The following is a 23,130-nucleotide window of genomic DNA, read 5'->3' on the forward strand; positions in this document are numbered from 1 at the left end:
GGGTAGGGCCCACGAGCCCGTGCTGAGACAGCGCCTGGCGTGGTGGAAAGAGCAGGCTTCTGTGGGGGGCAGCTGATTTGCTGGAGGGCGAGGGGCCTGGGCAAATTATTGAGATGGAAACAAGGTGATGTTAATTCAGAAGCCGGCTCTCTGTGGAGGGAAGCTGCAGGCCAGGATGACGTGAGAGATCTGAGTGCGACAGTGTCCTACTGCCACCTTCCTGCGTGCTTGTCCCCAACTTGCTGCTCATACTGATGGTGAACTGGGGTTGATTTTCTTCCACAATAGCCAGTGAAGGCTGTGTGGGGCTTGCACAGTACAAGGGGTTGGCCACTCATCTCTTGTTCCCCCCAGCAACATCCGCAAGGCAATGTGTGCCCAAATCTCAACACCCTGGCCCAGATATCCAAGTTTGGCTGCAACTGCTCCTTGGCTGGGCCTGGGCCGAGGAGTGGACATGCTTGTGGTGTATGTCGGTGACCACTGGCCAAAGAGTGCACATCCTAGTGGCATGACCCACACTGGAAAGGATGGACCTGGGGAAAGACCTGTACAGACCCTGGAAGGGCTGAGTGGTGTTTTGGCAGAGAATTAGGGTCTCGAATAGGGAGTGCAGGCTCCTTGTAGTCATGGCCCTTGACCTCTGGGACTCCTGCCCTAGGAGATGGGGGCAGCCCTGTAAAGTATAGGACCCTTTGTATAGGTCTGAGGGTGGAATTGCTAGACTCTAGCAGCCTAAGGTGCTAAGTTCCACAGCTGGGCAGGTGAGGCCAGTGAGCCAGGAACGTGGGCCTCCGTCTGATGCTACCTCACTTGCCCAAGGGCAGACAGTGACATTCAGGGGGTACATGTCTGCCCCTCCATGTGGCTCTCTAATAACAGGTGCCTGGGCTTTTTATACTTATTATACTTTTATACTGGCTTTTTATACTCTCACTGGCAACTAGCACTATCCTTCAAGGCCTAAGTATTCAAGGGGTACCTTTAAAAACAGCTTTTGTAAATGCTATGAAAACAACACTGGACTCGGAATAGGACACTCGGGTTCTCTTCCGGCTCTCCCACAACTCACTCTACAGGCTAGACTTATCAGCTCCCTCCTCAGGCCTTACACTTCCCCATCTGTAAAATAAGGGGGTTGGCCCGAACCATTCTCTATCTCCCATTCAGATCGGAAGGGCTGTGATTTCTGACTTCCGAAAGCTCTATTTTTCCTTATCTGACAATCTTTCTCAGTCCTGGTTCTCCTTAAAATCACCTAGGAAGCTTTAAAAAAAATACCAGTGCCCAAGCCAGCCCTGCCCCTAGAGGTTCTGATTCAGTTGTTCTGGGGTGGGGCCCAGGCCAAAGCTCCCCCAGAAGATTCGGATGTGCAGCCAAGGTTGCAAACCACTGTTGGAGTTGGACGGGAGTCTCCCCCGCCCACCACCCACACACAGACGAGGAAGAATGTGTCAGGACAGATGCTTGACACAAAAGCAGAGCAGCTGTGAGCAAGGCTAGACGGCCAAGCACAGGCCGGGGGGCTCTCATGGTCATTCCCCAGGAAGACGTGGATAACTAGAGCCGATGTGCCGGCCTCGCGCTCCTCACCTCCCATCCATCTTCCCATCCTCCAGCTGAGAGCAGAGGGGGGAGGAGGAGAAGGAGCAGGCAGCTGTCTAATCTAGGGAGATTTTCTCATGGGTGGGGGGAGGCTGCCTCTTGGCTCCCGCCTCCGTCCTCCCGCACAGCTGGAGCTGGAGCAGCCGGAGTGAGAGCCAGGGCTCCAGTCCCAGCTGCTGGCGCTTGTTCTCAGGCTGCGTCCCTGACAGCTGCACACCTCCTGACGTACTGCGGGTGTGCACGTCCACGGGTGAGCGTGTACTCGCCAGCAGGAAAAACAAGACGAAGAGGTGGAATGTAGACCCAGGAGATTACCATTCTTGCTAAGCCTCAAGACGCCCCTTAAGCTTTTCCTGGCCCCCCACTCCCCCTCCAGTCTGTGCAATAGCCCCTCCTCATTGCTCCCCTAAGCCCCGGGTGCTCCCCCTCATTGAGATGTCGTGACAGAAGCAGCTTCAGAAATCACAATCGCTATCATTTATTACGAGTGGCATTGTCCTGGGACGCCTGGGTGGCTCAGGCAGTGAAGCGTCGGCTCTGGGCTCTGGTCATGATCCCAGGGTCCTGGGATCGAGTCCCGCATTGGGCTCCTAGCTCAGCGGGGAGGCTCCTTCTCCCTCTGCCTGCCGCTCCCCCTGTTTGTGCTCTCGCTCTCTCTGACAAATAAATAAATAAAATCTTCCAAAAAAAAAAAAAAAGAAAGAAAGAGTGGCATTGTCCTAAGTGTCTTATGTCAATGATTCTATTTAACCCTGAAAACAACCCTATGAAGCAAGCAGTTATTATTCCTATCACACAGATGAGCAAACCAAGGAACAGAGAGGTTAATATTCACTCCACAATTGCACAGCTGCCAAGATTTAAAGTCAAAAAGTCTGAGGCCAAAATTTGAGCTCTTTGCCATGTGGCTGTTTCGCTTCCGGTTGGTAATTGATTATGGATGAAGGTCTGTTTAAATAAATGATCTCTTCCAGCTCTGATGCTCTAACAGTGGTATCGCCCACAGTGACATGCACTTTATACTTTGATTTTTTGTTGAGTTTGGGGTTCTTCTTAGACTACATAGGCTGACCTTATAAGCCACAGACTCAGAACCACCTGTCGTGGCCTCGGTAGAGCTCTGCTTCTAGTAGGACTGTAGGAGAAGCACCTCGAGAGGAGAATGGTCTAGGGCAGCACTGCTCGCACTGGAGCTCAAGGGTGGTGTGGAAGGTAAGGACCTGGACCCTCCCACTTGCAAAGACTTCGGCTCCCTGGAAGCCTGGGTGTGCTGACTGGGTCGTTTTCCCCACAGCAGGGTTAGTTGTGTAGTGCTCCACACGCCGTTGACCTCAGTGATGATTCATGGTGCGCATTTCCAAGATGGCAGGCCAGGACCTGAGTGCAGCTTGTGACCTGCTTCCTGCAAAGCCTTTTGTTGCGGTGTGGTGTTTGGTTTTTTTTTTTTTTTTTTGCTGAGTTTACTTATCTAGTACATGCATGACTGTGGGGAGGGAGCGATCTGCTGAGAGGGGAGTGACGATGAGAATAGCCAGGATCGTCACCTCATCAGTCCATGTTCCAAAGCAGGGAGTTATCAGATGACAAAGGGTAAACCATTCGCGGCACAATCGCACAGTGCCTCCCCAGCAAGCTCATCTTGTGCTTTTAACGAACTGAAGTCCCTCCTCCTCTTTCTTTAACCATATTTTATTCCCATCTGGTTAGTTACTGGTTGTATGGACAAGTCTTTCCATTTTCTCTTACTAGGTTTAAAATTTTCATTTACTGACACACACACAAAATTAAAGTTCTTTACTGGAGAGAGTTGAATCCTGCTTTAGGAAAGTGTTTTTCATGGTGTAAGGCGGTGCTTCTCAAACTTGAATGTACGTAAGCGTCTACTGGATGTCTTGTTAAAAATGCAGATTCTGGCTCCAAAGGTCTGATTGGGGGTCTGGGATTTGCCATTTATTTCTTTGTTTGTTTGATAACAATGTTTTATTTATTTATTTATTTATTTTTTATTATGTTCAGTTAGCCACTGTGTAGTACATCGTTAGTTTCTGATGTAGTGTTCAATGATTCATTAGTTACCATTTTTAACAAGCTTCCAGATAACGCCAGTGCTGCTGGTTCCCAGACCACGTTTTTGTTTTTCTTAGAGAAGGAGGGGAGGCAGAAGGAGAGAGAATTCTAAGCAGGCTCCACGTTCAGCACGGAGCCCGATGCGGGGCTCCATCTCACGACCCTGGGATCATGACCTGAGCTGAAACCAAGAGTCAGACACTCAACTGAATCACCCAGGCTCACCACACTTTCTTTTTTTTAACTATGATATGTATAAAGCACTTCTTTCTTCCAGCTTTATTGATATAAAATTGACATATGGCATTGTATAAGTTTAAGGTGTACAATGTGATGATTTGATATATGCATACGTTGCAAAATGATTGCCACAATAAGGCTAGTTAGCACCTCCATCACCTCACATAGCTACCTTTTCGTTTTATTATTGTGTGTGTGTGTGGTGAGAACTTCTAAATTCTACTCGGTTAGCAACTTTCAAGTGTATGATACAGTATTGTTCACTGTACTTACTGGGCTGCACATTCGATTCTCAGAACCTACTCATCTTATAATGAAAGTTTGTACCCTTTGACCACCTGTCACCCATTCCCCGCCCACTCCACCCCTGTTAACCATCCATCCATTGTCTGTACCTATGAGTTTGGTTTTTTTAGATTCCACATGTAGGACAAACATTTACAGTATTTGTATTTCTCTGTCTGACTTATGTCACATAGCATAATGCCCTCAAGTTTCACTGTTGTAGAAAATGTCAGGATTTCCATCTTTTTTTAATGATGGGATAATTTTCCATGATATTATCACTCTCACATTTTCTTTATCCGTTCATCTGCCGAGGGACAGTTAGGTTGTTTCGTGTCTTGGCTGTTGTAAGTAACGCTGCAGTGAGCATGGAGGTGCAGACAGAGCTCCTCGAGAGAGTGATTTCATTTGCTTTGGATATATACCCAGAAATGGGATTGCTGGATCAAACCCAGACCACACTTTGAGATGCAAGATTGTGAGTATAGGAATCCCATGGGCATCTTGTTAAGATGCAGATTTTAGTATAGCAGGTCTAAGGTGAAGCCTGAGATTCCGCATTTCTAACAGGCTCTCAGATATGACCCCCCTTTGAGTAGTAAGCACGCGAAGTCCCAGGAACAGAGGGAAGATGAGGGTACCAGGGCACAGCGAGGAAGGGGCGGCTGGTGCGAGATGAGGCTAGAGAAGGGGACGGGGCCATGTGATGCAGAGCTTTGATAGCCATGGCATAGGGCTGTCGCTTCTATTTGTCAGGAAAAGCGGTTGGAGAGTTTTGAGTGGAGGAGAAAGTCTGATTTTCACTGTAAAAGAAGAATAGAGGGGGGTGAGGGAGGAAGGAGAGTAAAAATAGGAAGGAAAAGGAAAGAAGTGGCTATTGAAGTATTAGGGGAGAGGAAGGGGTGGCTGGATTTAGGACTAGCATCCGGGGTGGAGACATGTATATACAGAACTCCCCTGTTTTCACGTTCGGAACCCCTTGAGACTAGGGACTGTGTCATAACCAGTCTCTGTCCTTCCTTTTCCATTCAGCCTTCATAAAAGGTAATACCCCTGCTGTTCTATCGAAACTGACTTCCCAGAGGCCACTGGTGACCTTTGTTGAGTAAAATAATTCCATTTTCAAACTCGCTTCCCGCCCCTATTCAACATTGTACTGGAAGTCCTAACCAGTTCAATAAGGTATGGAAAGGGGGCAAAAAAAAAAAAAAGGCATACGTATTGGAAAGAAAGAAGTAAAACTGTCTTTTGTGAACAAGGTAAACATATGTAGAAAATCCTAAGCAGTCTTCAAAAGAGCTGTTAGAACCAATAAATGAATTTAGCAAGGTCATAGGATATAAGATTAATATACAGAAATCAACTGTAGTTCTATATGCAAGCAAAAGAAAAATCCAAAAAATAAAACTCTAAAAATTGTATTCATTGTGGTATAAAAAAACATAGGAATAAATTTATTAAAGATCTTTAAGGCCTGTACACTGAAAACTATGAAAGAGTGCTGAGAAATTAAGAAGATTCCACTAAGCAGAGAAATATGCCATGTTCATGGTTTGGAAGTCTCAATATTGCTAATTAGAAAGAATAATTCCCCCTAAATGAATCTATAGATTCAGTGAAATCCCAGTAAACATCCCAGGAGACTCTTTTGTTGAAACTGATAAACCAATCTTAAAATTTGTTCGGAATACAAATGACCTAGATTAAACAAAATGTTTTTAAAAATTTTTTTAAATTGTGGCAAAATACGCATAACAAAATTCACCATCTTAACAATTTAAGTGTGCAGCTCAGTAGTGTTAAGTATATTCGTACTGTTATATAACCAATTTCCATAACTCTCTTCATTTTGCAAGACTGAAACCCTAGGCCCATCAAACCCCAACTCCCCATCCTCCCTCTCCCCCAGCTTCTGGCGAACACTGTTCTACTTCCTGTCTCTCTGAATTGGACTTCCCTATGTACCTCATGTAAGTGGAATCACACAGTAATTGTCTTTTTGTGACTGGCTTATTTCACTTAAAGGAATGTCCTGAAGATTGCGTTAGAATCTCCTTTTTTTTTTTTTTAAGATTTTATTTATTTATTTGATAGAGAGAGAGAGAGACAACCAGTGAGAGAGGGAACACAAGCGGGGGAGTGGGAGAGGAAGAAGCAGGCTCCCAGCGGAGGAGCCTGATATGGGGCTCGATCCCAGAGCACTGGGATCACGCCCTGAGCCAAAGGCAGACGCTTAACGCCTGCGCCACCCAGGTGCCCCAGAATCTCCTTTTTTAAGGCTGAGTAATATTCCATTACATCTGTATGCCACATTTTCTTTACCCATTCATTAATCAATAGACACTTAGTTTGCTAACCTTTCGGTCATTGTGAATAATGCTGCTATGAACACGGGTGTACAAATGTCTTTTCAAGATCCTACTTTCAGTTTTTTTGAGTATGTAGCCAGAAGCCTCAGTGCTGGATCATCTCTATCTTAATTTTTTGGGGAAAAATCATTCTGTTTCCTCCATAGCATTTGCACCATTTTACATTCCCACTAACGGTATACAGGGTTTCAAGTTCTCTGCGTCCTGGCCAACGCGTCATTGTCTGTTTTGTTTTGTATTGTTTTCATTCTAGTCATCTTAGTGTGAGGTGGTATCTCATTGTGGTTTTGATTTGTCTTTCTCTGATGTTGAACATCTTTTCACGTGTTTATGGGTCATTGTATAGTTTCTTTGGAGAAATGTCTGTTCAAGTCCTTTGTCACAACCCCATTTTTTAAAAGAACACAAAAACCCTTATACTGCACAGCTTTAAGACTTACTATGAAGTTGCAGTAACACAGAGTGGAATTAGATAACAATTCACATAGAGGTGCATGGAACAGGCTTGAGAGTCCAGAAATAGGCCCTTGCTTAAAAGGTCAATTGATTTTGATAAAGGAACCAGGATCATTGAGCAGGAAAAAATGAGTCTCTGGAAGTGCTCTTAAAGTAAGTGAGTAGTCCTTTAAAAAAAAAAAGATATTAACCTTGATCTTTCCTTATACCACGCACAAAAATTAATTCAAAGTGGATCACAGACCCAAATGTGAGAGCTGAAACCATAAAACATCTAGAAGGAGAGACAGAAGAAAATCTTTGTGACGTTGGGTTAAGCAAAAACTTCTTAGATGGGACACAAGGAATACAAATCACAAAAGGTACTGATTCATTGGACTTCTTCAAAATTTTAAAATTTGCTTGGCCGAAGAAAGTGTGAAGGCAGACTCCAGATTGGGAGAAAATATTTGCGAACTATCTGATGTGTTCAGAATGTATAAAGAATTCTTATTACTCAATTAGAAGAAGATAAACAACCCATGTAAAAAATTGGCAAAATATTTGAACAACGACTTCAGCAAGGAAGATGTGTGAATCGCCTAGGAGTACATGAAAAATGCTCAACCTCACTGGTCATCAAATACAGATTAAGTCACAATGAGATACCATCCTATGCCCCCCAGGATAGTTTAAAAAGCCCAATCCCAAGTGTTGATGAAGATGTAGAGAAAATGGAATCTTCGTAGTTGCTGGTGGAAATGTGAAGTGGTATAGCCTCTCCGCAAAATAATTTGATTGTTTCTTTTAAAAGTAAACACATGCTTACCATGCAACCGAGCACTTCCACTCCTAGGTATTTACTCAGGAGAAATGGAAATACGTGTCCTGAAGAGCTGTCAGTACGCATCCATTGCAGCATTATTCGTGATAATCCCAGGCTGGAAACAGTGCGAATGTCCGACGACTGGCGAATGGAGGAACAGAATGTCTTATATTCTTATAGTGCCTGGTTTCTCTCACCAACATTTTCGCCGTTCACCCATGTCATTGCATGTGTCAGGAGTTCCTTTCTTTGTATTGCTTGGTGCTGTGCATCGTATGGATACAGCACAGCCTGTCTATCTGTGCCTTTGTTGAAGAGCACGGGGGTTGCGTCCAGTTCAGCAATACTTGAATAAGGCTGCCACAAACTCTCTTTATAATTTTGGGGGGAACATTTTTTATAGTACAAGTTTCAGGGAGCATATTTTTCTTGGGCAAATATCTAGACGTGGCATTCCTTGGTCGTAAGATAGATATTTAACTATAAGAATCTGTCACAGAGTGCTCCAAAGCAGTGGTACCATTGAACCTCCCCCTCCCCCATGAGCAGTGTGTGTGTGAGCCCCTTCCCCCACATTCCCACCAGCATTCGGTGTGGTCAGTCATTTTGAATATAGCCATTCTAGAGAGCTTAAGGTGTCCTCTCATTGGAGTTTTAATAGGCATTTCCCTGATAACTAACAGCGTTGAACGCTCTTTCATCCGCTTAGTGGGCATTCATGTGTCTTCTTTTGCAAAATGGCTGTTCAAGTCTTTTGCTCGTTGTTTTATTGGATCATTTGTCTTTGTGGCTTTCACTGGTTGGATGGCCTTGTTGATTTTTAAATTTTAAAATTTCTCCTTTTAGTCCCCTCCTTTCCAACTTACTACAGCTGGGCTGGTTCAGGCCCTTCCCAAGGCTCCACTAAACCGTTACAGGAGAGTTGTGACTAGTGTTTCTGACACGGGTTCTGCCCCCCTCTCTATTATGTCTTTGATGGAAGGAGGAAAAATCCCTATAAAACAGTCCATGTCGCACCTCCGTTCCCATAACCTATAGGAAAAGATCAGGCACCTTAGAATGATGATAAGGCCCTTAGGATGTGTCCAGGCTGACTTCTCAGCCCCACCCCTCCCTGCCAGTCTCCTAATTTGCAGACTAGTAGTGCTAATCACTTGTAATGGCTGCCATGCAGCTTCTCCTTGCTGGGCCTTTGCTCGTGCTGTCCCCTTAACTAGAATCCCCTCCCCACTTCTTCTCGCACCTGCTCTTTTCTCCTAAGAGCCAGGTCCAACGGCAGCTCTCCTGGGAAGCCTCCTGTAAACCCCGGACTGAGGTCCCTCCTCTGCGCTCCCATAGCAACAGGGAGCGCATCCAGCGGGGTGGCGCCCAGGCTGTGTGGACACCCGCAGCTTCTGCCACCCCTCTTCTCTGTTCCTCAGTGGTTGGGAGGCTGTTCTTGTTATCTCTGAACTTACAACCCCAACCCGTGACAGAAGCTCAGCAAATGCCTGCTGATGGGGGGAAATCAACGGCAATTCATTTATTTCCTAGACAGTGATATCAGGAAAAAGATACACTTTCAACTAAAAAAAGAAAGAGAAAGAAGTGTGTGTATGGAGGCGTAGGCTGGAAGGAGGGGGATCTGAATGGCAGACACCCTCGCTGCTGAGAAGGGCAGAGATGCTGTGCCCACCCTAGGACTGGTGCCGCCTGCCTCACGCTGGAGGGGCTGAAGGTGGCCTGTTCACCTCTGAAAGGAACCTCAGACACACCACCCCAGGCTGAAGGGTGGCTTGTCAGCCCCAGAGGCCAGGAGGCATCGCATGGGGCGAGGCAGAGGCTTAGAGGGTAAGCCGTAGGTCTGCAGAAAGTTCTGCTTTCCTCCCTTTCCTCTCATCCCTGTGGGCCTTTGTTACTGCCTGCCCCAGCTGTGGGGCCAGGCCCCCCCTGGGGGCCTGTTCCAGGAGGAACGTAGCTGCCCTGCCGGCTTCAGCGGCTCATTGACTTGGAGTGGGAAGAGGAGCCGCCAAGGCTTTCATGCCGGAGTGAAGCTTATGGGGTCCCTCCCCTAGGTTCTCGGTTCTTCTCTTCAGCAACTCATCCCGTGGGCTTTGTGTGTCTGCCCGAGGTCCTCCAGGGGTGGGAAGCCCCACCTTCTAGCATGTCCCTTCCACCTGGGGGCGGCCCTGACTAGGAAGGACCCTCCATTTGGAACTCCAGGTGCTTCTCCTGGACTCATCCCCCCCCCCCCTCCACCGCAGTGCACCCTGGGTCTTCCCCACCACACGCTCCCAGGTATGGGAGGCCAGCTCTCCTGTTCCCCAAGTCTTTTCTTGTCCAGGCCAAAGGTCTTCCAGTCCCACAGATTTCCTCCACGTGACATGATTGCAGGTTCCCTCAGCAACCGCCCTGCGGTTACCATGCCATCTGCAAGCGTTCCTTGGTGTCCAGGGGATCAGGGTCAGACACTCTCCTCACCCTCCCAAGTCTAGCCATCTCACCGAATCAGCTTTTCTGCTTTGGTTTGGTTTTGTTTCCCTTCAGTTGGCCCCGCTCTTGGCAAATAGACACAGGCTATGAGCGTGCTCAGCTGCAGCAGCAGCAGAAAGGGCCACGTCCCACTCAGCTCTGTCGCCCCCGGGGCACCCACGATAGTCCTTGGGAATGGGTGGGGGCTAAGGAAATGTTTGTGGAAGTGCACTGAACTGAGAGAACTGGATGGAAGCTCAGAAGAGACTATCATCACACAGACTATAGTCTATGCAATTGACCAGGTGGGGTTTTTGTCAGGCCCCAGCTCTTGTCACCAACACGGTCACTCCCGAGGTGGAGGAAGGCAGAGAAGGTCCCTTCAGCTGAGGCACGTCTGTGGAGTGCCCGCTATGGGCCACTTCCTATGCATAGCTTTTCACCATGCTTTCCTGAAGGACAGCTCAGGACCTGCATCTTGCCTTCTTTTTTATTTTTTTTAAGATTGATTTATTTATTTGAGAGAGAGAGCGCGAGCACACATGGGGGGAGGAGCAGAGCAAGAGAGAGAATCCCACCCAGACTCCACACTGAAGTGAGGAGCTCAACTCAGGGATGGATCTCACGACCCTGAGATCACAACCTGAGTTGAAACCAAGAGTCAGATGCTCAACCGGCCGCACCACCAGGTACCGCACACCTTGCCTTCTTTATCTCCTTCTCGAAACATCTCTCAGGAAAAAAAAAAAGTTTAAGTAAATCGGTTTGGAGAACCCATTCTTGGATTTGGGATTCACGCGTATATTGATAGCCCCTCAGAAAGGCAAGGGGTCGGCATCTGCCTCCCTAAGAGGACGAATCCTTTCCCAAGAGATCTGTGGCTTGTCTGACGCAGTCCGCAAAACCACCAGTCCAGCACCCCCTGCTCTGGGCTCCAGACCTTGACTTTCTCTTCAAAATAAACTGCCAGGAAGACTAGCAATCCATGGCAGGCCCTCACAACTCGTGGAGGGGAGGAAAGCCTGGCTGTCCCAGTACACGTCCTGAGTCTGAGGTCAGCCACGGGGACTGGGCTTCTGGCATTTACCATCAATCTCCCTGGAGACCTCAGGCCTGGCTGTCCGGAAGGCCCCACATGGCAGTCCCCGGATACTGATTAAGGGCACTTGGGTTTCTGGAAGCACTCCAGATCTGAAGAAGGAAAAAAACAAAAAAGGAAAAACAAAAAACATCTCAATGCCAGGAGGAAAACTTCAGAGTCAAAATACTCCTTTATCCACTTACTTTTTAGCCTTTTAAGTTTTGTGGCAAACATGACCTCCTATTTCTGCAAGAGTAACAAAACCTCAAATGCTAAAGGTCCTTGCTCTGAACATCTTTCTTTTCTTTTCTTCTTTTCTTTTTCTTTTTTCTTTTTTCTTTTTTTCTTTTTTTCTTCTAGCTTTATGGGGCACTGGGGAAAGTTACTGGGTTTGTATACAGTAGGGCACTGGAGGAAAATCTCTCCAGAAGCCTCACTAAAATGTAACTCGGTTGTAAGACAAAAAGCCCATGTGATTTCACGCAGGCCTTCGATGCTAAGGTTTGATTCCAATCCATTCCCTCACCAGAAAGGGATCTTCCTCAGTTTCACAGATCTGGGCAAGTGGGGGACCCTGGGGTCTGCACCGACCAGAATCACTCGGCAGAGAAAAATGCCCTTTGTGACATTCAGGTTACATTTGTCTGGGGTTCCCACACATGTCCCTGGAATCTGGAAGATTAACAGTGAAAATGACCTATTTTAACAGGTGCACACTTGTGTGTAAGTGGAATTTAGCCGAGCGTGGAATTATTTTAACATGGAAATAAGTTGTGGACATTCAGAACATCCCTCTTTTGACCACACAGGAATCAGACACATGGTCAACATTTGAGAGTTTCTCAGGACTGGAAACGGATGTATTGCTTGGATTTTTCCAGAGGAAGCTGCAATATCACAGGGAAATAAACACTAATGTCTACAAAACATGACCGTTCGGACTCAAATTCCTTCTTTAAAGCATGTCCGTTTCCTCAGAGGAGCAGAGAGCAAAAGTTGAAGTTATTAAAACTGTTTAGGGAAGATCATTTCAATGATACCAAACAGTAACAGGTGACAGAGATACACATTTGTCAGCACCGTGCTTTTAAAAGGTGTGGTGGTCAGAGAAAAAAAAGCCCTTTGTGGGTCCAAAGACCATGGTTTCACACTTGTGAGATGCCTGACCTAAGGCAAGACACCGGGCTGCCCTGTGCCTTGACTCTTTTTCCTGTAGAATGGGGGTGGGGAGACTGCCTGCAGCCCCGCTCACGGGTCTTCGGACAGAACAAATGAGCTGACGAACGCAAGGGTGCTCTGTGCGCGTCAGGCACCGTCCACGCGGGTGAGGGCTGTCGTGGCCGCTGGGTCTGTCGCAGCCGCTGGGTCTGTCGCAGCCGCTGGGTCTGTCGCAGCTGTGAACGTGACTTGAAGCTGCAGCGGAAGGAGACAGAGCCGCACAGAAGAAAGCCTGGAGTTCCAGCGGGGTCTCCAGGAGACAATAATTTTTTTTTCAGGGTGACAGCTGTTCTTTTCTGCGACTTGACTTTCCCAAGAATCTGTTCAGGGAATTAGGGTATGGGAACCATCAGAGTAATCACGGCGTGGGTGGAGGCACATTTCCTTAATGGGTAAAAAAGTGAAACCTGCCTTTTCAAGAGAGCTGGATGATACCTTTCAAAAGGAGCTTAAAGCGCCCTAAAGGCATGATTTCAACGTCCCCACCTTGCAGAGGAGGAGAATGGACCCGTGCCCCATCTCCCGCACAGGGCTGTGTGTATGGGCGTGTTCAGGTGTGTTTGCACACACACATATATATGCACACACCCACATACACATTTTCTAGGAGCGGGGAAATGTGGTGACCATGTGTCCAGGTTTTCTTTGTCTCTTCTGGTCTCTCTCTCCCTCTCACACGCACACACGCACACGCACACTCCCACACCCCATCTGAGGCTTTGGATAAGGTGGTATCATTCAGAGAGAGCGCTAAGTGTACATATGGAAAGTGGGTATTTGAAGATAGGCTTTAGAAAGGAGTGAGCCATGTTCGAGCAGGGATAATACTTCTGTTTATTTAATGCCTACTGTGTGCTAGGCATAGGAAAAACCAGGTCATCGTGGAACCTTTACAGCAACCCTGGGAGGGAGGTATGTCTCCGTGTGCAAATGAGAAAGCAGAGACTCAGAGAGGCCCCCTGACGTGTCCGAGGTCACACAGCCAGCAAGTGGCGACATTGGTAAAGGGCTCTGTTCTGTCTCCTGCAGAATCTGGCCGCTCCCTGGCTGGCCCTGGGTGACAGAGGGAACGGGGGCCAGTGCATGAGTCAGGGATCCCCAGCTGTTCACAAAGAACGAGAAACTGGTTTCTGAGCCCTTATGCCTTTTTGGTTTGTGCTGAGTATGTGCAGTTTTCGTGGGTCTCCTGAATCGGTCGTCTCTCCAAGTCTGTGTTCTGGTTCTCAGGACGACTCAGCCTCCAGTGCCGTACCAGCAACTCGCCAGCCCCTCCGCCTTGTCCCCGCCCTGGCGTGCCAGGTTCCCAGGCTGTGTGCAGGGCCCACAGCAGGGGAATGGCAAAAGGGGCCTCGCTCAGGGGTGAAGCCTGTCGGTCAGGCCCTCAGTCCCTGCAGCAGGGGGCTCCCGGGGTCCTGGCTCTGGCCCCCTGGGGGACACAGGGCCTGCCTAGGCAGAGCGGGCTGCTGAGAGGTCCTCCCGCGGCCTTGTTTACCGTTGCCGAGACTCCCGGGCCTGGCCCTGTCAGCCCAGGCCTGCCCGCAGCCCTGGGAAGTGACGGGGAGGGGGTGGTTTCGGTCGCTGATGAAAGCCACAAAACCAGAACCCAGCACACATGAAAAGGAGGAGAGAAGAAGAGGCACGGGCCCACTGCGGGTGGCAGGCCTGATGGGGCTTGTCCCTCCCTTGCGGAGATGGAGACAAAGAGGGCGTCAGCCCCCAGAATGAGTGAGTGCACCCCTGCAGGGCTGCTCGGAGCAGAGCTCCCAGGCCAGAATCGGTCTGCAAGAAGCATGCCTTTGGCTGTGGGTTCCCAGCCATGTCCCCTGGCAGAGCGGGCTGTTCGCGTCAGCATTCGGGAGTCCCGGGCGCAGAGGAACCGTGAACACTGTGAGCTGAGAGGGAGCTCCATCAATTCCTGTCTAGACTGCAGTTTTGGAATCCAGGCTCCCAAGATGAAAGGGTACATTATGAAGACAGGGCATACAGCGACGATGCCAACAAGACCCACATTCACCTCAAACTATTTACACCTTTCGGCCTCCCTCAGCTCATTGCCTGGCCCACGGCAGGCCACTTCCAAGGTCTGACAGAGCCACTTAATACACCATCCCCGCATGTAGCCCATCACATTTATTTCCACTTTTGCGGGGTCCCGCACCTCACGCTGATTCACCCCCTCCCAACTCCCCTCAAAATTTTCCCTCTTGACTTGGGACCTTAACGACACCAGGAATGCCAAGTAAGGGGCGGTGTTCGTCATAGGCAGGCAGTGAAACCTGGCTGGGGTGAGAGGGTCACCACGTGTCTATTACTAATTCCGTCTCCACCACACCCTTGGTCCCATGCCCGGCACCTTTGTGCGGCGATTACTCAAGGATGTGGGAAGCCACCCGAGAAAGCCTCGGGTTCTCAGAACGGCCAGGCCAGGCTCCTTGGCAACCAGGGCTCACCATCTGCCCAGTCACCCAGGCAGAGCACAGAGGTCAGAGAACTGCCAGGGCAGCCGGTTCCGGCGTTGAAAACCAGCTGTGGGGTTTCAGTCAATCCCGGGGATCGGGTTCTGTCTCTCACCTGGTCTGGTCCAGCAGTCCCCACTGTCCATGGGGTCCCTCGCTGCTTACGGCCTGAGAGCAAGAGGCTGGCTCAAGTCACTTTATCTTTTGAGGACCCCCCCCCATCTTTATGAATGAAGATTGGACTGGAAGGATCTTTCAAGATCCCTTCCAGCACAGCCTGCTGGAAAAATAGGCTGTGTGGACTCTGAAATCAGAAACGGGCATGTGCATACCCTGCTCTGCTGTGGGACCACAGACAGGCTCCTCACCTCGCCCACCCTCCACTCCCCACGTGTAGACTAGAGATGAATGACGCCTATGGGCGCATAGGTGTCGCTATTCCTGGCCTGCAGCGGTGCTCACAGCCGCTAACATTCACCGTCTGCTTCCTGAGAGCCAGGCTCTTCTCTCAGTGGTCGGACACACTGACTCAGCTACTGTGGAAGCGAACCTCTGCAGACACAAGCCTGAGGGGCTTGCTTCTTCCCCAAGGCCACGCAGTTACCAGGTACAATGTCTAGGATTCGAACCCAACAGTCAGACCCTAGCTATTACTCTCTCTCCAAGAGGAACCTCATAAATGTCAGTTTCTTTTCCTTTTCCTTCCCTCCTTTAGCTCTATACATTCTTCAATTTGTGTCCAAAAGTAACGTCCACCTATTCTTCATGTTTTCCCTAGTAACCTCATCCCACACATTCGCCTATGGCTCCTGCTGTTCCCCCCAACCCTCTTTACTTCCGCATCTAGTAGTGTTCCTCTGAGCGGGAACAGCTTGTGCAAATGTCCTGAGGCAGGAGAGAGCCAGGAGGGAAGACTAAGAGAAGGAAGAGGCCAGTGGCTGCCTTAGGGGTGGTCAAGCTTCCTAAGCTGATGGGGCCCAGATACTCTGAGCTTTGAGGACCACATGAAGGAGGTTTTTGGGGGTTTTTTTGTTTTTTGGTTTGTTTTTTTTTTGTTGTTGTTTGTTTGTTTTTTTTGTTTGTTTGTTTTTTTGTATGCTGTGAGAAATGAGAAACTTTTGAAGCATTTAAAACCAAGGAGTGACATGATCCAGGCTATTTTTTTGAAATGTAATTTTCATCTTGCCAGAAATCTACCCAAGAGCCATCAGTGCCTTCCTATGCCTCTGAGCCCAAGTTTCTCTGCCTCCCATTCCAGATCTCTGCTGAGCATCCAGTGGGGCATGTGTCTGGGTTGGGGTGAGGTGAGGGACTTCCTGGATGGGTGGGAGGTCAAGGTGGTCTGTAAAACCCTTCCATCTGGGCAAGCGCATGGGGCTAAGTCCATCTCAGGCTTCTTTCTCCTCTGGTGCTCAGCCCCTCACCTGTTCTCACCCTCAGGTGGTCGTCCTCCTCCTCCCACAAACCTCCGAACGTTCTTTCCAGCTAAACTTGGAAAGTGTTTTCAACCCATCCTGATGAATTCTGGCCTTCACATCTTCAGAGATCTCTATATTCAACCATCCAGTGCTAACAAAGATGTTTCCTGAACACCTGCTAAGCGCTGGGCACGGTGCTAGACTCTAGAAGGACACATAGTCCTGACTTGAAGACGTGCGCGGTCTGGTGTGTGTGTGTGGGGGGGGTGTTTAAACTGAGTCAGCAGCTAACACTTCAGAGAGAGGAGGATGCACAGTGGGTGGGAGCTGGCCTTCCACCTGGCAGAGAGATGCAGATCAGCACGGCTGGTCATGCTGGTGTGGGGTGGGGGCATTCGACTGGGCCTCGTAGGCACATCTGGACACTCACACATGAGAGGAAGGACCCTGCAGATGGCGGGAACAGCAGGGCAAAGGCAGGAGGCAGGGCAAGCACTGGTAAGGTGCAGGGAGCTGTGTGAGCATGGAGGGCTCCTGCGAGGAGCCTAAGGGCACTGGGCAGAGTCCTGGAGGGGACGGCACCACTCCTGCTTCAGGCAGAGCTCTCCCGTGGCCTCTAAGCTTCTAAGCCCCTACAAGACAGGGCCTAGCCACCCCTCCTCTTATAAACAGGATCAGCACCTGGAACTGTGATCTGAACAGCACAGATGTTCAGAGATGATGAGAGACTCTCATGGGCTCTGCCTCGTGGGCCCTGTGGGAGGAGAAAGGACATGGGCCAAGAGGTGGTGGCTGGGCCCTTACCTGTTCATCCTCTCTGCCTTGGCCCAGGCCATTCCCACCATCTGTGGTTCTTCACATCCATTCTTCCAAATTCCCACGGTCCAGTTCCAGGGGCTACCCTGCCCTACACCTTCTCAGAATCCCCACCTGGAAGGCACCGCCTCCTCTTTGGAACTTTGGAATTTCTTCAGCACTGTCCCTGCCTCTTCTGCACCCCTGAACACCCCCCCAACACCACACACACACACACACACGCACACACACATGCACACACACACACTGTTGTCCATGTATGGCCATTCCTGTCCTTGGGAGCGACAGGTGCTTGAGGCATCCCTGGTGCCTCTTCCCTCCTGACATCCTCCAAGACCCGAACACCACAATCATCATGAATCACTGGCACAAGACACGTGTGCTGCTGAGATAGTGGCTTTAACAAGAGGCCTGACCCCTCCCTGAGCCCCAGGAGCCGCATGCCAGGGGGTGGGGGTGGGGTGGTGCAGCCCTGGGTGGGGCCTGGGACAGCCTCTGGCGTTACCTGGAGCTGCACTCATCTGACTCAGGGCCTACTTGGCGGCCGCCTCCTCTGCCCTCAAGAAATGTCTGTGACTTGATGGCTGAGGGCTGATAAGGGGGGCCGGGGGAGGCTCTGGTCACCTGACTCCTGCCACAATCAAACCTGCAATCTCTCCTCTGAGTCACTCAGGGAGGCACCCCTTCTGCCTTGTGGTTTTTTTTTGTTTTTTTTTTAACCTCTCCCCACGTGCAGTAAAAGCAGCAGGAGCCAAAATACATAGAAGCCAGGGAGCTGGGAGAACTCAGTGGGGCCGTGGGCACGGGGCAAGCGCTTTCTCTATGGGATTTTGGGATATTTGCTTTTTTCTCTTTGGGGCAGAATCTCCTCACTCCCAATGGGGTGACACGAGTCATATAAACCCATCTCTTTCTGCTGACTTACAAGCACCTCAGCTCCTTCTTTCCTTCCGTCTTGAAATCAGGGCACGTTATCATGGCTTTACAAGACATTTATTGCCCATCTCTGTGCCCAGTGGGGTTTTAGGGTTTACAGAAGAATTACAGCCCCGACCTGCGCGCGGCTCCAGGCACATCAAAGTGCCCAGTGCTCGGAACAGGCTGGCAGCCGCCCTGCAAGGCCGCCGTGTCTTCCTGTACTCTGCCCACCCATGCCCACCGCCCACCAGGGTTCTGCTCACGCTATTCCCTCCACCTGGCTTCCCCTTCCAGCCCATTTGCTTATGCATCTCTGCTTACCTTTTAAGTCCTAGCCCTAGGTTGGCAGTTCCCAGGACATTGTAACTGCTTCCCCCAGCTAGAATCCCTGCCCGCCCCCCACCCCGTGCCTCGCTCTCATCACTGACCTCTGTGCCCCGCCCCTCTTAAGGTACAGGTGGCTTTAGCCAGTGGGGGCGGCTGTCGCCAGGGCTCTCTCCCACACAGAGGATGTGTCAGTGCTGTGCACACAGAGACAAATACCCAGAGGCCAAGGGCCCAGGGTCCTGGTCTAGACGGAAACTGGAGAAGCTTGGGTGACCTTGGGCCCAGGGTCTTCCTCCTCAGCCTCTCTGCAGAATGAAGAGCTTGCCCAGAGCGGGGCTCCCGGTCCCCAACTCCTGGGGCACCTGTCCAAAACACAGACTGCTGGGTTTCTTCCCCAGACTGGTGAAATTGGACTCCCAGAGGGTGTAGCGGAGAATCTGTATTTTTAGAAAACTTCCCAGGCAGCTCGTACACAGCTCGTCTCGTGCCTGTCTCAGGACTAGGGTTGGAACCACTGCCCCAGAAGATTGCTGACATGAGACAATCCTGTGTTTTCTTGAATGATTAATTTTTCTCTTCGTTTCGTGTTCCTTGGATTAAACTACAGCAAAACCACCGCCAAGAGAACAAGTCTGGTGCTTGAATGGGAAAGCTCTGGGTCATGACTGTGCTTTCATGTCTCTCAAAGGGCTGCTGATTTTTGTAGAAATTCCAGGTGTTTGAAAACACGTGACTCCCAGCAGCCCCTCTGTCTGCATCGGCTCAGGCTGCCATAACAGACTGGCTGGCTTCCTCCCTGCCGTGCATTTATTTCTCACAGCTCTGGAGACTGGGGCGTCTGAGATCCAGGTCCCTGAAGATTCAGCTCCTGTTGAGGACCCTCTTCCTGGCCTGCAGATGGCCACCTTCTGGCCATGTTCTCACATGGCGGAGACAGAGCACCCTCGTGTCTCTTCCTCTTATAAAGGCACCAGCCCAATCAGAGTAGGGACCCACCCTGTTGACCTCATTTAAACTTGATCACCTCTTGGGGCACCTGGGTGGCTCAGTCTGTTAAGCGTCTGCCTTCGGCTCAGGTCATGATCTCAGGGTCCTGGGATCCAGCCCTCCTCCCATCAGGCTCCCTGCTCAGTGGGGAGCTTGCTTCTCCCTCTCCCTCTGGCCCTCACCCCTGCTTGTGCTCTCTACCAAATAAATAAATAAAATCTTAAAAATATATATATAAACGTTATCACCTCCTCACAGGCCCTTATCTCCACACATAGTCACATCGGGGGTTAGGGCTTTAACAGACGAATTGGGGCAGGGAAAGGGCACAAGCATCGTGTCCATGATACCATCTCTGGCTGATGCTTTACAGACAGCTGAGCAGACCGACAAGGCGAATTAGTGCTAGATAAATTCTAGTGCCAATCTTGCCCAAAGAGTTCTCGAGAAATGGCTGCCACTGCCTCCATTTTATGGGTAATTCAGCACTAACAATTTAGAAAGGCCACGGTTGCTTCCTCCCTTGTGGTGGTGTGGGTTCCACTTGATATCAGTGTGCCCCCCCTTCTAGAATTCTGCTGGACACGTGTCAGGGTGGTTCCGGCCGTCTGAACACCCCTTGAACCACCCACTTCTCAAGCAGGATTGCCAACATGTCTACCAGTTCTTTGAACACCTTCATGTCCTCTTAATGGCAATGTCTTTTCAACCTCAGGCAACTCACGTGGGTTTCTGCTGCTTGCAATTCGGAATTTCGATGGATACGTATATCACACAAGGAATGATTAAGGAATTGTGTGTGTTTGATCTGAAGCAGGGAGGCCTCAGGAGTTGCTGTTTATCTACAGATATCTGAAGGACTGTCATATCGAAGAGAAACAGACTGCTTCTGTGTGGCTCCAGAAAGCAAAACGAGACCCATGAAGAAAGCTTCATGGGGAGAAATATTTCCGCTCAATCCAAGGCAGGACCTTCTGAGCTAGTTCTCAGAAAGTTGAGGCCAAGGGACAAAGTGGGCTTGCTCCCCGTCACAGTTGGGGTTTGTGGAGGCTGGACCTTTTTGTCAGGGATGCCATATAGAAAGGATCTATCTACTAGTTAAGTTGCCCCTGCTTCTAAGATAGTCTCCATTTTTAATTGCATTTCAGTCCAATCCAGGTGCCATTTTAGTAATCACTCTGCCATAGGAGGAAAGGGAAGGTAAGGAAAAGACAGGAAGAGAACCATCCAGCCTCATGCTTATTAAATTTGTATAATCTCAATTTTCATGATGATAAGAAGAAAAAGTAAACCATGTGCAACGACAAAAACGTGGTTACTATAGAAAAGTCTGAAGTAGAAAAGATATATCCCCTATCTCCCACCACACATTTTGGGTGTCTATTTCTACTCCTGTTTTATCAAGATATACATAATTGAATATATTGAAATACGTTCACATGGCACACAATATTGAAGTACGTTCACATGGCACACAATACTGAAGTACGTTCACATGGCACACAATATTGAAGTACGTTCACATGGCACACAATATTGAAGTACGTTCACATGGCTCACAATACTGAAGTACGTTCACATGGCACACAATACTGAAGTACGTTCACATGGCTCACAATACTGAAGTACGTTCACATGGCACACAATACTGAAGTACGTTCACATGGCTCACAATATTGAAGTACGTTCACATGGCACACAATATTGAAGTACGTTCACATGGCTCACAATACTGAAGTACGTTCACATGGCACACAATACTGAAGTACGTTCACATGGCTCACAATACTGAAGTACGTTCACATGGCACACAATACTGAAGTACGTTCACATGGCACACAATACTGAAGTACGTTCACATGGCACACAATACTGAAGTACGTTCACATGGCTCACAATACTGAAGTACGTTCACATGGCTCACAATACTGAAGTACGTTCACATGGCTCACAATACTGAAGTACGTTCACATGGCACACAATACTGAAGTACGTTCACATGGCTCACAATACTGAAGTACGTTCACATGGCACACAATACTGAAGTACGTTCACATGGCACACAATACTGAAGTACGTTCACATGGCACACAATATTGAAATATATTCACACGCCACACAATTCGTCCATTTCAAATGTACAACTGAATGGTTTTTAGCATATTCTCAGAGTTGTGCAACCACCACCACAATCCAATTTACAATGTTTTCCAACCCTACCCCCCAAACCCTCTACCCTTTAGCTGTGAACCCATTATTTCCTCTACTTCCTCATACTCCCTCAGCTCAGAGAAACCACTAATCTATTTTCTATCTCTATAAATTTGTTTATTCTGGAATTTTCTGTAAATAGAATATTATATAAACATAACACGTGGCCTTTTGCGATCAGCTTTTTTCACTTAGCTTAATGTTTTCACGGTTCATCCATGTTGTAACACGTGTCATTACTTTAATCATCTCTATTGCTGAAAAATAGTCCAGTGTATGAGAATGCCACATTTTCTATCCAGACTTCAGCTGGTGGATATTTGGGTTGTTTCCCCTTTTTGCCTATGACGTATAAGGCTACATGGATATTTACATACACATTTTTGTATGAGCATATGTTTTCATTTCTCTTGGGTACATACCTAGAAATAGAATTTTTTAGGTCCTATGGTAGCTATATTTAAACCTTTCGAGGAATTTCCAGACTGTTTTCCAACATAGTTGTACCATTTACATTCTACCAGCAGTGGATGAGAATTCCAACTTCTCCACAACCTCACCAACACTTACTATTATCAGTCCTTTTTATTCTAGCCATCCTAGGGGCTATAAAGACGCATCTCATGGGGTGCCTGGCTGGCTCAGTCGGTAGGACATGCGACTCTTGACCTTGAGGTTGTAGGTTCGTGGCCCATGTTGAGTGGAGCGGTTAGTTACAAATCTTTTTTTTTAAAAGCATCTTGTGATTTTTATTTGTGTTTCCTGATGGCTAATTTTTCACCTTTTCATGTGCTTATTGGCCATTGTGTATAGTTTTGGAGAAATACGCAGATCTTTTACCCAATTCTCAATTATGTTATTTACCTTCTTATTATTGCGCTTTAAGAATTCTTTATATATTCTAGATATACATCCCATATCAGATATATGAATTGCAAAATTTTCCTCCCATTCTTTTGGTTGTCTTTTTACCTTTTTGATGGTGTCCTTTGAAGTACAAAATATTTTTAATGTTGATGGAGTCCAACTTAATCTATTTTTTTCTTTTGCTGCCGATGCTTTTGGTGTCATATCTAAGAAACCATTGCCTAATCCAAGCTCATGAAGATTTACCCCTATATTTTCTTCTCAGAGTTTTATAGTTTTCACTTTACATTCAAGTCTGTGATCCATTTGGAGTTAATTTTTGTATATGGTATGAGAAATGGGTTCAATTTTCCCACTTACATGTGGATATCCAGTTGTTGAAAATATTATTCTTTTCTCATTGAATTGTTTTGGCACCTGTGTCCAAAGTCAATTGACCATAAATGTGAGGGTTTACTTCTGGACTCTCAATTCTATTCCTTTGATCCATAAGTCTGTCCTTATACCAGTACCACACTGTCTTGGTAGCTGTAGTTTTGTGGTAATCTTTGAA

Source organism: Ursus americanus, chromosome 4 (genome assembly GCF_024610735.1).
Source record: "Ursus americanus isolate L20-20 chromosome 4, mUrsAme1.1.p, whole genome shotgun sequence".
Classification (NCBI taxonomy): domain Eukaryota; kingdom Metazoa; phylum Chordata; class Mammalia; order Carnivora; family Ursidae; genus Ursus; species Ursus americanus.